At 38.3% G+C, this 6,357-nt stretch overlaps 1 long non-coding RNA gene across 1 annotated transcript; it reads right to left on the bottom strand.

Annotated features, from left to right (window-relative positions):
- Window positions 1–214: 214 nt before the first annotated feature.
- LOC127308900 (uncharacterized) lies at window positions 215–5,428 on the bottom strand. Its single transcript, XR_007856846.2, has 6 exons — window positions 4,076–5,428; window positions 3,483–3,651; window positions 2,615–3,279; window positions 928–988; window positions 738–832; window positions 215–635 (listed from the first exon to the last, which is right to left on the bottom strand). It is a non-coding gene; the product is annotated as an uncharacterized lncRNA (long non-coding RNA).
- Between the last annotated feature and the right edge of the window lie 929 nt (window positions 5,429–6,357).

Raw genomic sequence — 6,357 nt, 5'->3', positions numbered from 1 at the left:
AACATATCGTGCAATGATGAGGCTTAGATAACCTAGTCTGCTAACATATCCTTATATCCAGCAAACATGAGATGATGTCTGAGATTGAAGTGCAATGGATGCATGAAGGCCCTAGAATGAATGTGTGGATAAAGAAATAAACTCAAGCTTATTTATCACACAACTAAAACCATGCAATAGTATCCAACTCAAATTCAGAAGTCAACCAGGCATAGGCAAGTACTTTCATAGTGTCAAGTTACACTTCACGGAATAAAAAGAAGGGATGCAGAAATAGTTCTAAATACCCAATTTACAGTGAAACGTGCACAAACAACACAAAAACTGTAGTTACTATACACACAATAAACACCAATCAGGAGTACTAATGACCCTATATCTGTTTCTCTATCACTGAGCGAGTTGTGTCGACTAACTACATGACATGGAACTCTGGGGCCTACGTATCAATCACTAAGAATGGTAACATTATTCTAGTGGTGTGCATGAGCTACAAGATATGGGATGATCTTAGCACCAGGGGAAAGAAAAGAAAAGGTACACCATATGGGGAGCAGCTGGAGACTAAGATCTTCTCATGGAAGTGTCTTTTCACCCTTCATTCATTCACCTGAAGATGTAGCGACCTTGGCCTGCTTCATTGACCTCCGACGAAATATCAGTTGTAGGCTTATGATATGACAAACCTCCAGGAAGGTAACCAATGGAAACGATATAATTTGGGGGTTTATGCTCACCTTTGTGGATAGAAGGGTTTGTCGAACTTTGGGAGGGGTCATGCTTGTGGCAACATGGTCTTCCTTAGATGGTTCGGCGCCTTCTCTTCCTCAATCTTCACACATATATTACATTGTGGTTAATCGTTAGAACATAAAATAAGTGATTGCAATTGCACCATTGCAACCTCCAAGAAACAGGTGGATATACCTTTTGTGTGCAAATTCATTTTCCTGTTGCAACCTCTTGCAACTGATCCCTTTTAATTTACCTGTATCGCAATGAAATGATACGTGAAACCTACTAATCAATATACTCAGATGTATGACAACATTCCCCCCGATGTATGACAACATCCCCCCCTGAAAGGGGCATCAAGACAATAGTGATAATTTAATATTAAGCAACCATTTGATTCTCCGAGACCATGCATTTCCCATGCTTTTCCAAGGGACAAAAAGAAATCCATCCAACATGTATCACCCACGATGTTTTCAAATATCTGAAATAGGAACTACTTCCTCCATTTTAAAATAATTGTCGCAATTTTTTGTAAATACAGATGTATCTATACGCAAAACTGCATCTAGACACATCCGAATCTAGAGGACGTTGCGACACTTACTTAGGACCAAAGGTAGTACATCATTTTATTCTGACACTCTACATATTTGTTTTGCCGAAGTACCAGATAAGACATCAATCAAAATAGGAAATAGTTAATAGACCATCACGGGCGTAGCAAGTTGATGTGCATATGCAATAATGACATAATGTTAGGATTCGGAAACAGTATAAACTCTCTGCAAAAGACCGACATCTAGAGACTCAAGTTATCTCGGTCTTAATTTCTAATAAAACTATACAAATTGCATTTAAAGCCAAACAAATCCACTTGTCTAGATTCGTGGTGAACTTATACTTTATTAGCAGCAGAAACGAGAGGCTAATTTTTAGCCTCCAACATCAAGGACCTCTCAGTTCACTACTACCTTCACGGATGGACGTGAAGTCAGTTAACAGGTTCTCCATATCTGACTTGTTAAAACTTAAACATATATTGAATCCATGTCATGTCTCCATTTTTTCTCTATAGTCTTTCTGGGGTTCCACTCACCTTCGGTGTCCCTTTTAGTGACACCTCCGCTCTTTTGACATTTGTTGATGTTGTGTCAGTGGCTTGTTGCTATACTCATTCTGATCAATATCGCTCGTAGTTGTCCTGCTCAACATGGCTCTACAATCATGTGCACACCTTCTCCTATGCTTCAGAAAATCTCCAGCACCGTCATCGATGTTTCACTGTCTCATCTCCAACTCTGGCCTCTACTCATTCACACTTTCTATTAACATGTAGGAGACCCTTAAAATGAGAATGAGAACGTGAATTTTACAGAGAAACAAAGTACTACCTCTGATCATAAATAGATGTCGGAAGTTTAACTAAATTTGGATGTACCTAGACATTCTTAGGGTGTAGATACATCCGAATTTGGACAAATCTTTCGCATCTTTTTATGTACGGAGGAAGTACTTTTGTGTATTCTGACTTCCCATTTGATCTGTTACTTTCACAACAGCCAATGTGCGTGCATTGCTAAGAGTTTGCATAAGCAAAGTATTTGATAAATCGGTAGCGTGATTTAAATTCCTGACAAATCTACAACCAATCTCGTTAGGAAATTATGTTGTACCTAACAGAGACGACTTCTAAACTGATACATAAATTCTTGAAAAAAAAGAGGAAATAGGAAAGTGGAAAGTGATGTTGTATCAATTTTGTCACAGAGAGAGGAAATAAGAATGCTCAATTTATATTATAATAACTATACGAGACAACTTGAAATATGATACATAGATTCCTTGCCAACAACATATAAAATATTTGAATACCAACCTGCATGCATTCCACATGTTAGCCTTAAAGCATGTTTCAACATTTCCTGAAAGTTTGCATAAGCACATATTTAGTCATGGCAGTAATATTATATTTAATTACCAAGCATACAACCAAAGCAATCCGGCATCCGGCCTTGATCTTGAGAGCAAAACAGAATGCTGACAGTTTTATTATTACACCTATTGAAGACAACATGAAAGAGATACATTGATTATCTATAATCAACATGCAAATAATTTTCTAATGGCATCTTCTGGAGCATTATAAAATTAATGTGTACTGTCAACAACAATTGATCAATTCTGAGGCCATATATTGCAAACTCCATTGTTCATTCATGACATACAGAAAACACATGGCATGATATACAAGTGAGTGAAACCGTATAAGTGTCAGTTTCTACCATTTACCATTAACCTCTGCACATAAAATCGGTTGGGCTTGCCGCAGCATAACAGATTAGCAGTATAGCACCCTGCTTGCATTGTATTCTCCTTCTACAACCTGATAATGCTATCTTGAACCAATAGCATGGGAATTTAAGCCTCGACGAGTTCTTTTCTGAAATATCAACTGAAACCAAGACTGCTTGGAACAGGGGAAACCAAGTGGGAACTTAGTCGGGACCCTAGTTTGGAGATATGCTTACACACGATGGACGCCTGTAAATTCAGTTCCCAAATGTATTTTAGTCAGAAGTTGATATGGACAAAAGACATGTAGACACTACAAACCGAATACACATAATACAGTGTCCACAATTACCATGTTAGAAACTTGTTTCTGGATATGATTACCATGTTTAGAGATGTATTGTTATTGAAATGATACATATACTGGCATTCAAAAATCATTTAACACCTACCTGCTCTTAAATGATGCTTATGGCTTCAACTAATTGAGCTTCAAGTTTTAATTCCCGCTCGGTAACTTCCAAGGTCAGTTCGGCCCCATCATCTTGAAGTCATGTCATTCAGATCAGCAATAACCCACAGCTTGAGGTGTGCATCGTCAGTGCCTCTCAACACTGACCCCTTTAATTGATACGGTAATTCACCACGAATCCACCCTGAAAATTAATAACATAAATAGCACGAGCCAAATACTGAATTGCAGGGCACTGGAATACACAAATAAGCTAGTTATCCAAATCATGTAGCAAATTCAAGCCTAGGACAATATGTACTTATGTAGTTGTCAAGTTCTTGATTCTTAGAAGCCTTTAGTCATTCAAAGAGATAATATGAACCTTCCTCCTCTAACTTAGTTTATGCTGTTGTCCCATTTTTCTCCGGCCCCACCAGGCTTGAAAAAAAAAGCATCCCACTCCTCTTTTGTCATATCAAAAGGCCAATCTCAATCAGCCACATTATCAAACACCACAGTTTTGAGCAAAGCAACATATCCCAGCAACATTATCAAATAAAGACAACAATTCACTCTGAATATACACCATACCTCAGTCCCCAAGCTGCATGGCAGTAGAACAACGTCTGGTAGTGCAATCTTCACATGGCTTATGTCTTTTGTCTGACTCACAAAGCTCCAGGTGCATATTCACACATGAAATTCATGAAGCAACTGTCGAGCAACAAAATAATACTCCAGGTGCAAGGAATGAACGGGAACAGAAACAAAAGGGAAATTTACGTCTTGAAACCAAGATCGAGAAAGGAAGGTGGCACCTCCAGATTGTGGCCCAAGCAGAAAATTCATCGCATTGAGTCGGTTGAATGTACATACAAAGCATTTAGTAAGCCAAGATGCATTATCTCCTATAGAGATAGTAGAAGTCGATTTCACATTTAGCAATCCACTTTTATGCTTACATTTCAGCAGCATGTATATTTTTCATATCTTAAGAGCTGAAGTTGCTTAATTGAGAGCTTACATCCTCCGTACAATGATTTGAGAAAGAGCAAGTCTCCTCTGGCTTCAACCGGCGAAGGCCAACTTTTCTTTTGAAATCAGAGTTAATGATTTTATTTTTCTACCATGGATAAAATGTCTAAGGGAAAATTTGCTATAGGACACTGTTATTTTCTGGCGTTTGCCAAAACACACCGCTCGATTGTGTGTTTGTCAGGTACCATTACAATTTTGTGACACATTTGCCAGAACACACCACCTCGCCAAAAACGGAAAGTTTTGCACTTTTACCTGGGATGACTGGTTTTGAAGACAAAATGCATAACTTTCCGTTTTCGGCCAGGTGGTGTGTTCTGGCAAATGTGCCACAGAATTGTAATGGTACCTGGCAAAGACACAATCGGGTGGTGTGTTTTGGCAAATGCCAGAAAATAACGGTGTCCTGTAGCAAATTTTCCCGATGTCTAAATGACATACCTTAAATACTATAGCTATGCCCTGTACAAACAAAGCAGTGCTACTCAAGTGATGTACATTGAGTATTTTTTGACAATAGGAAAATCGAGCATAGTTTAGCAGTCACTCAATCGCATGAATGCAACCTCCCAAGTAGGAAGACACATTATTTATCAACGACAATGCAATGAGCAGGTAGCAAGATCTTTGGTATAGATAGAACCCCACAGGGATTTCTTTTGTCAGGTTACTTCTAATTTAACTTACCAAGAGTTACTATCAAACTATCCAACTATATGCTAGTATCCAACACATCTAACTCACAAGAGCTGGTACAGTTACCCCAAAACAACCGGGACTAACAACTGCTCTTAAATTTTTAATGAAGAAATGCAAGCTCATATGCCGACATATGCCAGTGAAAAATGCATTCCTCTACTCTATAGCATCAAACTTCCTTATCTGTATGAACTTGAGTTGATCAATACAAAGTACATCAAAAGTAGGAAGGCATCCAATTTATGTAACTTACTAATTATTATTATCAAATGCCAACGATAGATTTTTTTTATTACAACAATCACTTAAGGTGCAACCAAAACAAAGTTACCTGGATTTGTGGTTGGCAAGTGGAGGCTCCTCCTTCAGTCCTTCTCCTTGCCGATAAATAGGAACTTCTCAGCTTTGAGGTCCTGGTCCATATGATGACAATGATAGGATTGGACAATGGCAGCGATGACACGGGCTAGCTCAGGTAATATTTTGAGTCAGTTACATGATAACTCTGTTTACATAAATGATGGGCATGAGATCCGATACTATATGTGACAGCCTACAAAATATCTTTGTGGCTGTCCAAAATAATGAAATTCTGCAAAGGGTAATAAAACTGTAGTGGAGTACAATGCAAGTCAATCTTCAATCAAGCAATGTAGTGAGTAGTATCTCTCTAAGAAATACCAGGCTACCAACTGGTTGAGCATGATTTCATGTCGATACCTTGAGTCAGTGGTCGTTGTTGCCAATCTATATGGGCATCTTTTAGAGAGCACAATCTTGCCAGCCTTTCTTCATTGTTCTCTTGCAGCTTTTAACTTCTCATAACACCTGATACTCATCAGACCTAATGAATTTACACAAGGACAAGAGTCAGCGGACATAGTCATATTGCAGATCTTCAGAAAAAATTCTCTCTCTCATGGAAATAATCTCCCATCACTACATTTCATGCATGCTGTTCCAGTCAAACTGATGCAGATAAATGAAGCAATACAATGAGACAAATGTGAGACAACACTGATTGATCTGTCCAGAAATCATGTATTGTACTTCTCCATTACTCCATTGAATCAAAACACCACCACCATCATCCAATCCATGGGTCTCTACACCTATATAATATATATATAGCATGT

The sequence above is a fragment of the Lolium perenne genome, chromosome 6, assembly GCF_019359855.2.
Source record: "Lolium perenne isolate Kyuss_39 chromosome 6, Kyuss_2.0, whole genome shotgun sequence".
NCBI classification, from domain to species: Eukaryota; Viridiplantae; Streptophyta; class Magnoliopsida; order Poales; family Poaceae; genus Lolium; species Lolium perenne.
The sequence above is the reverse complement of the archived record's forward strand: the minus strand, read 5'-3'. Positions and strand labels throughout refer to the sequence as shown.